Below are 12,044 nucleotides of genomic sequence, written 5' to 3'. Positions count from 1 at the left end.
ATGAGGCTTTCTACTCCCGTAAAGATTTACACCCTCGGAAACCCTATACAGGGTCGCTATGGGTCGGAACTGACTCGACGGCACTTAACAACAACAACTATATATATATTTCAGTTCTTTCAGCTTGGGAAGTATCAAGCATGTCCTTCCTTTTTGGTTTTCTAACTTCTGGTCTTTGCACATTGCATTATAAGAATTTATTTTGTCTTTTTTGAGCTGATCTATAAAATCAGCTATTTTACATCATTATTTCTTCCATTTACTAGTAGCGTAGTGGTTAAGAATCAGGCTGCGAACCTTAAAATCAGTAGTTAGAAACTACCAGCAGCTCCGCAGGAGAAAGATGAGGCTTTCTACTCCTGTAAAATTTACACGCTCGGAAATCCGATACAGGGTCGCTATGAGTCTGAACTTACTCGACTGCACTTAACAACAACAATACTACACTACAGAGCAAGTTTCAGAATCTCTTTTAATACTCATTTTGGTCTTTTCTTTTGTACTCATCTTTTTAATGACCTTTTGATTCGTGTATGATGTTCTTGATATCATCCCACAATTCTTTTGGTCTTTGGTCATTAGTGTCAAATCTGTTTGAAATAATGCATTAAATTTGTTCTTGAAGTGGTCTCTAAATTCAAGTGGGGAGCTAATAACATTTTACTTTGGGTCTCATGGACTTATTTCAATTTTTTTCAGTAAGAGCTTGAACTTACATATGACCAATTGATGATCTGTTTTTTAATTGACCGCTGGCCTTGTTATAGTTAATGATATAGAAATTATTCACTACCTTAGTCAACAAACGTAATCAGTTTGATTTCTGTGTTTTGCCTCTGGTGAGGTCCATGTGTATACTTAACACTTATGTAATTGAAAATAGGACTTTCAAAAAATTCAATGAATTTCATTGATCTTGCAAAATTCTATCATGAAATCTCAAGTGTCTTATCTATGACCAATGCCATATTTTCTAACTACTGATCTTTCTCCTTGATTTTCAACTTTTACATTCCATTCAATAATTTTATTGTGACTTGATTGCATGCCTATTCAATTTCAGACTACAGAGGGTGGTAAAAATGTCCAACTTTTTCATTTTTGTCATTAGTGGCTGGTGCATAAATTTGTATGATAATTGTACTAACTGAGCTGTCTTGTAATTGTATGAATATTAACATAACTTTACTTCAGGATAGATCTTGAAATGCTCTTTTTAACAATAAATACTTTGAAGAGTCTTTTAACTTGTCATTCCCAGCATAGGAGATTTTATGATTTTCCTGTTCAAAATGATCAATACCTATCCATTCCAGCTCACTAATGGATATTAATTCTCAAGCATTTCATTTTTAACACTTCCATTTTCCTAGTTTCATGATTCATACAGTCCATGTTCCAATTAATGAATGTGTATTTTCTGTTATTTCTTCTCATTTTGAGTCATGCTACCTCAGCATATGAAGATCCTGAGAGCTTTACTACATCCACATCATTAAGATTCACTCTACTTTTGAGGAAGTAGTTCTGCCCCAGCCATATTTTGAGTGCATACTAATCTGAAGGCCTTTTTTTCTGTCACTTTATCAGACAATATTTCACTGTCATATATTTGGTTTTCACTGGCCAACTTCTTCGGGAGTAAATCTCAAAGCCTTTTTGCTAGTCTATCTTAGTATGAAACCTGTCACTATGGTTGACACTGCCAGCACTGGTTGCATAGTTTCCAGTATCATTGTCATACATAGTCTATCACAGGAAGACAAACTACAGATGAGTGGTAGTTTTTAATCACCTAGTGATATAAGTATCAGCTAGGAAGACCATAGAAGAATTGATGCATTTGAGTTATGGTGTTGGAGGAGAATATTAAAAGTAACATGGACTGCCAAAAGAACCAATAGGTCTGCTTTGGAAGAAGTGCAGCCAGAGTGCTCCTTGGAGGCCAAGATGGCCAAACTTTGTCTCTCCTACTTCGGACATATTGTCAAGAGAGACCAGTTGCTAGAAAAGGATATCATGTTTGGTAAGGTGAAGGGTCAGAGAAAAAGAGGAAAATCCCCAATGAGATTGGCCAAGTAGCAGCATCGATGGATTCAAGCATGGCAACAATAGTGAGGTTGGCCCAGGATCGGGCAGTGTTTCGTTCTGCTGTGCATAAGGTTGCTATGGGTCACTACTGACTAGATGGCACCTACCAACAACAAGAAGGAGAGATTATAAAGAAAAGCACAGTCAGAATGTTCCTTAAAAGTCAGAATGGTGAGACTTTGCCTCTCCTATTTGGAAATACTATAAGGAGAAAACAGTCCCCGTAGAAGGACATCATGCTTGGAAGAGTAGAGGATCAGAGGTAAAGAAGAAGATACTCAACATGATGGATTGAAACAGTGGCAGCAGCAATGGACTTAAATGTAACAGCATTTGTGAGGATGCTGCAGACTGAGTAATGTTTCGTTCTCTTGTGCATAAAGTCTCTATGAGTTGGAACCATCTCTATGGCAAAGAACAGCAAGAGAGATAAATTTAATAAATAAAAAATACTATCTCTTTAGGTCATCTTGACCAACACAACTTACTTTTGATTCATCACACATACTGAACGAAAATATACTTGCTGTAAAAATGCTAAACATTAAAATGACCTTGGCACTTCTTTAACTAAGGAAACCATCTGTAGAGGAATATTGCCATATGTGAACTGAAATAAGCTTCAACACCTTTTTCCTTCCCAAATCCAAATTTAGACAATTACAAACAAATCTTTAAAAAATATTCTTAAAAATGTCATTCATGTGAAGCGTATTTGTGTTCCTTCTATGTTATGAACTAAATATTTCCCACAATGCATCCAGTCATTTTATTTTATTTCCAACTTGTAAATGAGGTTTTTATTGAGTATAGGGAACCAAAAATATATCTCAATAGCAAAGTAGATATGATCTATTGATATGCTAGAACACATAATTTTTGTTGTGACTATTTCCCATTATGGAATAATGCAGTCTTTTAAATAAACATGACATACAACTTTTAGAATTCTGGTTGGCCATGAAAATGTTGTTACCAAATTCTAGAGACCCTGTTTTTTGTTTGTTTGTTTGTTTGTTTCTTCCAAATAATATCTTTGATACTCACTATGAGTTTCTTCTTTTGTAAAACTTTGGCAAGTGACTTGAGGCCATCAGATAGTTGTCTGCTGAATATTGTTGAAATGAATAGTACTATAGATCTAACCTATAGCTGTAAAGCTTGGATACATTGGTTAATGTATCCAAGATTAAGCAAAAGGGAGAAACATGTATCTTAGTTTTAAGTAACATTTTCCTTTTTAATCACTTATGTTTAATATAAAGAAGCCTAGTGGAGTCATGGTTACATGTTCAGCTGCTAACTGAAAGATCAGCATCTGGAATCCACCAGCTGCTGTGCAGAAGAAAAACATGATAGCCTGCTTGCCGAAAGTGTTAAGCGGCCGAAACTCTCTGAGACAGTTCCACTGTGTTCTATAGGTTCTCTAGGAATTGAAACAGGTGCAACAGCAAAAAGTTTGGTTTCCTATTTAACATATAACTCTTGTCAATATATTAAAAATATTAGGACATTTTAAAAAGAGACATTCATTTTCCTAAAAGATATGTTATTTTTCTCAGAAGGAAGATAATTTGAAATGATTAAAATGTCAGATATCATTAACTAATTAACTCTAAGGGCCTATGAAACAATCATCAAATAAAATGATTATGTTTGATAGTAAATTTTTTGCCATATGTTACAAAGGGAACCATGAGGTAACACTAAAATGCTAATAGCTGAAAGCTGCTCCCATCTCTATTTTAGGAAACAAAGGAAAGTTTGAGTTTATTAGAACCTGGTATGGCACTGTAGGAAAAGCACTGGACTGCTAACCTCTAGGTCAGTGGTTCAAACCCAAAAGTCTCCCCTCAGAAACCCTGTACAGGGTTGCTATGAGTCAGAACCAACTTGACAGATCTTAACAGCTACAACAGTGGTTTGTAGGAGTCCTTGGTAGTGAAATGGTTAACATGCTTGCTGTTCGCAAAAAGTTGAAGATTCCATTTTATCTAGAGGTACCTCAGAAGAAAGATCTGACAATTAACTTGTAAAACATTAGCTATTGAAAATTCTATGATGTGCAATTGTATTCTCACAAACATTAGCTACCATGCGTCAGTACCAACTGGATAGCAACTGGACTAATACCAACTTGAAAGAGAAGTTCTGAGATCTGGACTCAGACTTACAAAGATAGGATGTTGCATGGCAGGATTTGGTACCTCTTAGGAGTGTGATGATATTCTATCTTCAATTGCTAGAAATCAACTTAATACCAAAAGAACCATTACCGGAAACAGTTGCTACTGATAGTGAGAAGACTAACAGGATAAAACATGTCTTTGTCCCTCCTATTGCATTCTATGTTGTTGTTGTTGTTAGGTGCCATTGAGTTGGTACCAACTCAAAGTGACTTTATGCACAGCAGAATGAAACACTACCCTATCCTGGGCCAACATCACTATTGTTGTCACACTTAAGCCTATTGCTGTTGCCACTGAATCAATTCACCTCATTAAGGGCCTTACTCTATTTTGCTGAATCTCCACTTTAACAGGCATAATGTCCTTCTACACGGACTGGCCCCAGCTAATAATATATCCAAAGTATTGCTGTTGTTCTTAAGTACCATCTAGTTGGTTCCAACCCATAGCGACTGTGTTTATGGTTTCATAGGAATTGCTGGTGACACAATGTTGCTAAGAAATACTATGACAGAGCAATTGCTCTACTTGGTATTCATCCACAAGAAATAAGAGCAAAGATATAAGTTTGAGGACTACGGTACACCTGACTTAAACCATGGTATTTTAAATTGCCTAAAATAGTTATGTGGAAGTTGGACCATATGTAAAGAATACCATGGAAGATGTGATGCATTTGAGTTATGGTGTTGGAGAAGACTACTGTAAACTACCAAAGAACAAACAAATCTGTGTTGGAGAAGTATGGCCAGAATGTTCCTTAAAAGCCAGGATGACAAGACATCGTCTCTCATACTTTGGACATAGTATCAGGAGAGTTCAGCCCCTGGAGAAGGACATTATATTTGGTAAACTGGAGTTTCAGCAAAAAAGGGAAAGGCCTCCAATGAGATGTACTGACACAATGTCAGCAGCAGTTGGCTCAAGCATAACAAATGTGAGGATGGCACAGGACTGGGCAGTGCTTCATTTTATTGAGCATAGGATCACTTTGAGTTGAAGCTATCTCAGCAGCACCTAACAACAATACTAACAGTTTCACTCAGTGTAATGTCCTCCAGGTTCACCCATGTTATGAGTTGTTTCACAGATTCATCAATCTTCTTTAGTGTTGCATAGAACTCAATTACGTGTATGTAACAAAGTTTGTTTATTCATTCTTCTGCTGATGGGCATTTAGGCTGTCTCCATCTTATTTCTATTATGACTAGTGCTGCGATGAACATTGGCATGCATATATCTACTCATGTCATGGCTCTTATTTCTTGTGGATGAATACCAAGTAGAGGAATTGCTCTGTCATAGTATTTCTATTCCCAATTCTTTAAGAAAGTGTCATACTTTTTCCCACAGTGGTTGCACCATTTTACAGTCCAAGCAGCAATGTAGGAGAGTCCCAGTCACTCCACACTCATTTGTTGTTTTCTGTTCCTGAACTTTGTACTAATGCTGGGGTGAGATGATATCTCATTGTTGTTTTGATTTGCATCTCTTAAATGGGGAACGTTTCTTCATATATTTGCTGGCTGGCTGACAGTCATCTTCCATGCAGTGTCTGTTCATGTTCTCTGCCCATTTATTAATTGGTTTGCTTATGTTTTTCTTGTAGAAGTGTTGTAGTTTTCTATAAATTTGTCTGATGACATTGCAACAAAAATGTCCCAATCTGTGTGCTCTCCTTTTACTCTATTGGTGAAATCTTTTAAAGCACCTAAGTCTGTAATTTTCTGGAAGTTCCAGTCAGCTGTTTTGTCTTCTACTGTTTGCATGTTTTTAGTTTTAGTTGGCAGTGTATTTATGCCATGTATGATAGTTCATAAGTTGGTCCCTATTTTTTCATTGATGATCTTTTTAGTTCTGGGTTTTACATTTACATTACATTTAGGTCTTTGACCCACGTTAAGTTTATTTTTGTATATAGTGTGAGATATGGGTCTTATTTTATTGGTCTGCAAATGGATTTCCAGTTTTGCCACCACCATTTGTTGAAGAGACTATCTCATCCCCATTTAATGTGTTTTGGCCCTTTGCAAAGAACAACTGATTGTATGTGTGTAGATTTACTTCTGGGTTCTCAATTGGATTCTACTTACTTTTATATATAATTGTGCAAGTACTAGGCTATTTTTACCACTGTGACTGCATAGTAGATTTTAAGGTCAGAGTGAGAAACCTTCAACTGTTCTTCTTCTCAGGTAATGCTTTGCTTATCTGAGGTGTCTTTCCTTTGCATATAAACTTACTGATCAGTTTTTCCAACATTTTAAAGAATGACTTTGGAATCTGAATTGGGATTGCATTTTGTCTATAAATTGCCTGGGGTAGTGCTGACCTTTTCACAATGTGAAGGGTATGTTTCTATTAGTATGACTTCCATTTTTGTAAGTCATTTTGGTTTCTTGTAGTAGTATTTCATAATTTTCTTTGTATAAGTCTTTTGCTTCTTTGGTTGTATTTCTTTTCAAAGCTGTATCTATTAGTATGTTGTTGTTGTTGTTAAGTGCCATCGAGTTGGTTCCGACCCATAGCGACCCTATACAGGGTTTCCGAGGGTGTAAATCCTTACGGGAGTAGAAAGCCTCATCTTTCTGAGGAATTCAAATCATTTTTGTATATTGATCCTGTACTCTGCTACTTTACAGAATCTTTCAATAATTCATATTCAATAATAATGAATTTCAATAATTTTATGGCTGAGGCATTGGAATTTTAATGTATAAGATCATATCATCTATAAACAGATAGAGTTTTCTTCTTTTTTGCAAAATTTTGCCTTAAATTTCCCTTTCTTGATTTATAGGTATATCTAAGACTTCCCACACAGTATTGAAGAGGAGTGGTGAAAAAGGGCATCCATGTGTAGTTACTGTTAACAAAAGAATGCTTTTTGCTTCTCTTCATTGAGAGCAATGTTGGCTTTTGGATTTGTATATATGCCCTTAATTATGTTGAGGAATTTTCCTTCTGTTACTATTTGTTGGACTGTTTTTCGTTTTTTTTTTTTTTTTTCCAATAAGAAGCTTGGATATTGTCTACTACTTTTACTGTATCAATCTATTTAATAATGTGATTCATATCCTTTGTTTTATTCATATGCTGGATTACGTTGATTTTCTTTCTAATATTGAACCATTTTTGCTTCTTGTTGTTGTGAGTTGCTGTCAAGTTGGTTTCATAGAGGTCCTGCATCATCCTCACAGTTGCTGCTATGCTTGACTCGATTGCTACTGCCATAGTGCCCATCCATCTCTTTGAGAATCTTCCTCTTTCTCAATAATCCTCCATTTTACCAAACACGATGTCCTTCTCCAGGGACTGGTCTCTCACAATAATATGTCCAAAGTATGAGAAATGGTTTTTAAGGAGCTTTCTGGTTGTACTTCTTCCAATACAGATTTGTTTGTCCTTCTGGAAGTCCATGATACCTTTAATATTCTTCTCCAACACCATAATCAAATGCATTAAATATTGTACAGTCTTCCATATATAATCATTGTCCAAATTTCAAATGCATATGAGGCTATTGAAAACACCATGACTTAGTTTAGGTGCACTTTAGTTCTCAAACTGATATCTTTGCTCTTGGACACTTTAAAGGGTCTTGTGTAGCAGATTTGTCTAATGCAATATGTCGTTTGATGTCTTGACTACTGCTTCTGTATTGATGGTTGATCCAAGCAAAATGAAGTCTTTGATAACTTCAGTCATTTTTCTAATTACTGTGATGCCGTTTATTGGTCCAGTAGTAAGGATTTTGTTTTCTTTGCATTGAGGTGCAACCCATACAGAAGGTTGTGGTCTTTGATCTTTATCACTCAGTATTTTAAGTCTTCTTCACTTTCAGCAAGAAAAGTTGCACTGTGGTAGTAGAGTGTTGCTGTGATGTTGGAAACTGTTTCATTAGTATTTGGAATGCTGGCAGGGTCACCCTTGGTGGTTAGGTTTCAGCTAAACTTCCAGACTAAGACAGATGCGGAAGAAAGAAAAGCAGACTACGTCCATATGGTTAACCACAGAAAACCTTTAAAATAGCAGTGAAACACTCAGTACCAGAGCATTGAATATTGAAACATGTTTACTAGCTTCAAAATCCTATGCAGGGTCTCTATTAGTCAGAACGGATTCCATAGCACTTAACAACCATAGCAAAAATTGTCAGTTATAGTGCCAGAAGTTGAACTCTTCAGGTTGGAAGTCACTCAAAATATGACAGGTAAGAGCTACCTCCTAAAAGTTGAGGCAATCATGGTATTAATGGAGAAAAGCTTTCAGACTTTCATTTGCTTATAGAGCCCAACTCAAATTGAGGAGAAATAAATACAGTTATCTATTAACAACTGGAAAATTGGATGTATGAAGTATAAATCTAGGAAAATTATAAATTCTCAAAAATAAAATGGAATGTATAAACATAAATATATCAGGCATTAGTTTTAAATAACTGGTATTGGCTATTTTGAATCTGATAATAACACAGTTTACTGCATTGGGAATGACAAATTGAAGATGAATGACATAATAGTCATCATCAAAAAGAACATTTTAAGATGCATCGTGAAGTATAATGCTGTCTGTAATAGGATAATATTAAAAGCCTACGAGGAAGACCTGTTAGTACCACTATTATTCAAATTTACGCACCACCCACTAATGCCAATGATGATGAAATTGAAGGATTCTACCAAAGTATTCAGTCTGAAATTGATCAAACATGCCATCAAGAAGTACTGATAATTACTGGTGTTTGGAATGCAAAGGATAAAAACAAATACAAAGGATCAGTAGTTGGAAAATTTGGCCTTGGTGATAGAAATGATGCTGAAGATTGCATGATAGAATTTTGTAAGACATTTGACTATACACATGGACCTCACTAGATGGATTACACAGAAATCAAATTGACTCCATCTCTGGAAAGAGACAATGTACTAGCTCCATATCATCAGTTAAAACAAGACCAGGGGCAGACAGCGGAACACAACATCAGTTGAGTTGTTCATATGCTAGGTCAGACTGAAGCTGAAGAAAATTAAAACAAGTCCTCAAGAGCCAAACTATGACTTTGAATATATCACACCTGAACTTAGAGAGCATCTCAAGCACAGATTTGATGCATTAGATACTAAAGACCAAAGACCAGAGGAGTTGTGGGATGATATCAAGACCATCATACAGGAAGAATACCAAAGGTCATTAAAAATACAAGAAAGGAGGAAAAGACTAAAACGGATGTAAGATACTCTGAAATTTGCTCTCCAGCAGAGAGATGCTAAAGCAAATGGGAAAAATGAGGAGAAAAAGAGCAGAATACAAAATTTCAAAAGTCAGCTTGAGAAAACAAAGGCAAATATTGTAACAAAATGTGCAAAGATCTGCAGTTAGAAAACCAAAAGGGAATAACACCTCAGCATTCCTCAAGCTGAAGGAATGGAATAAAAAATTCAACCCTCATCTTGCAATATTGAAGGATTCTCTGGGCAAATTATTGAATGATACAGAAAGCTTCAAAAGAAGATGGAAGGAAAACACAGAGCCACTGTACCAGAAAGAAATGGTAGATGTTCAACCATTTTAAGAAGTAGCATATAAGCACAATATAATGTTACTGAAGAAAGAAATTCAAGGTGCATTGAAGACATTGGCAAAGAACAAGGCTCCAGGAAATGATGGAGTACAAATGAAAATCTTTCAACAAACTGACAAAGAAATAGAGGCAGTCACTCATCTATGCCATGGTATTTGGAAGAAAACTATCTGGCCAACTGACTGGAAGAGATGCATATTTGTGCTCCTTTCAAAGAGAGGTGACCCAAAGAAATGCAGAAATCATTGGACAATATCATTAATTCACATGCAAGCAAAATTTTGCTAAGGATAATTCAAAAATGCCTGCAACCATACACTGACAGGAAACTTCCAGAGGTTCAAGCTGAATTCAGAAGAGCACATGAAATGAGGGATACCGTTGCTGACAGCAAATGGATCTTGGCTGAAAGCCGAGAATAACAGAAAGAAGTTTATCTGTGCTTTGTTTACTGTGAAAGGCCTTTCGATTGTGTGGATCATGACAAATCAAGTATAACATTGTAGAGAATGAGTATTCTGAAGTTCATTGTGCTCATGAGGAATCTGTACTTACACCAAGAGGCAGTTGTTAGTTATAACACAACAAGGGAATACTGAATGGTTTAAAATTAGGAAAGATGTGTGCCAGGGTTGTATTCTTTCACCATATTTATTCAATGTGCATGCTGAGCAAATAACCTGAGAAGCTGGATGTTATGAAGAAAAATATGGCACCAGGACTGGAGGAAGGCTCATTAAGAACCTGCAATATGCAGATGATACAACCTTGCTTCCTGAAAGTGAAGAGGACATAAAATATTGATGAAAATAAAAAAACACCATCTTTGATATGGGTTGCACCTCAACATAAAGAAAACAAAAATCCTTACCACTGGATCAATAAGTAACATCATAATAAATGGAGAAAAGATTGAAGTTGTCAAAGACTTTGTTTTGCTCAGAGTAACCATCAACACTCATGTAAGTAGTAGTCAAGAAATCAAATGACGTATTGCTGTAGGCAAATCCGCTGTACAAGAACTCTTTAAAAAAGTGTTGAAAAGCAAAGATGTCAGTTTGAGGACTAACCTGTACCTGATTCAAGCCTTGGTATATTCAATAACCTCATATGCATGTGAAAGTTGGACAGTGAATAAAGAAGACTGTAGAATAATTGATACATTTGAGCTACTATGTTGGAGAAGAATATTAAAAGTACCATGGATTGCCAAAAGACTAAACCATCTATGTTGAAAGAGCTACAGAAAAATGCTCCCTGGCAGCCAAGAATGCCAGACTTCATCTCTCATACTTCAGACATGTTTTCTAAAGAGAATCTAGTCACTAAAGATGAATATTATGTTTAAGAAAATGGAAGCTGAGAGAAAAATAGGAAGACCCCTCAGTGAGATGGATTGGCATAGTGGCAGCAGAAATGGGGTTAAACATAGCAAGAATTGTGAGGTTGGAGCAAGACAGGGCAGTGTGTAGTTATGTTGTGCACAGGGTTACTATGAGTCAGTATCAACTTGATGGCACCTAACAGCAACAGAAAAATTGGTGTATTCTTAAGCAGTCTCCAACTGCCTCCTGGTATATGTGATCAGGAGATGTGCCTCTGTGTTCACTACTTGTACAGCTCACTTCACAGGGTTTATAGCAGGTGTTGGTTTTAGATGCTGCTTTCATGTGCAGCAGTTAGTTTTGACTCTTTTCCAATTGGTGGTGGTGGTTTTTTTTTTTAAAGGGTGCAATTGTAGCTTGGATGTATGGCCCCAGTTGCTGTCTCCTTTTTGTTGAGGCAAAGAGAAATAGCTCCCAGAGGATAGAAGGAGGACCAGGGAACAAGATAATAATGAAAGTTATAAAAACACAGGGGGAACCCATATATACACACACACAAACATAAATATATACACGTATATGTGTGCATATACAAGTCAGGCTGCCAACCTTAAGGTCAGCAGTTTGAAACTACCAGTGGTTCCGTGGGAGAAAGATGGGTTTTCTGCTCCCGTAAAGATTTACAGCCTCGGAAAACTTGTACTTGGTCACTAATAGTCGGTTCTGCCTCCATGACACATAACCACCACCACCACCACCACCACCACCACCACCATATATATATATGTTGTTGTTGTCAGGTGCCATCGAGTCGGAACCGACTCATAGCGACCCCATGCACAGCAGAACGAAACA

Source organism: Chrysochloris asiatica, unplaced genomic scaffold, assembly GCF_000296735.1.
Source record: "Chrysochloris asiatica unplaced genomic scaffold, ChrAsi1.0 scaffold00017, whole genome shotgun sequence".
Lineage (NCBI taxonomy): Eukaryota > Metazoa > Chordata > Mammalia > Afrosoricida > Chrysochloridae > Chrysochloris > Chrysochloris asiatica.
Note: the sequence above shows the minus strand (reverse complement) of the source record.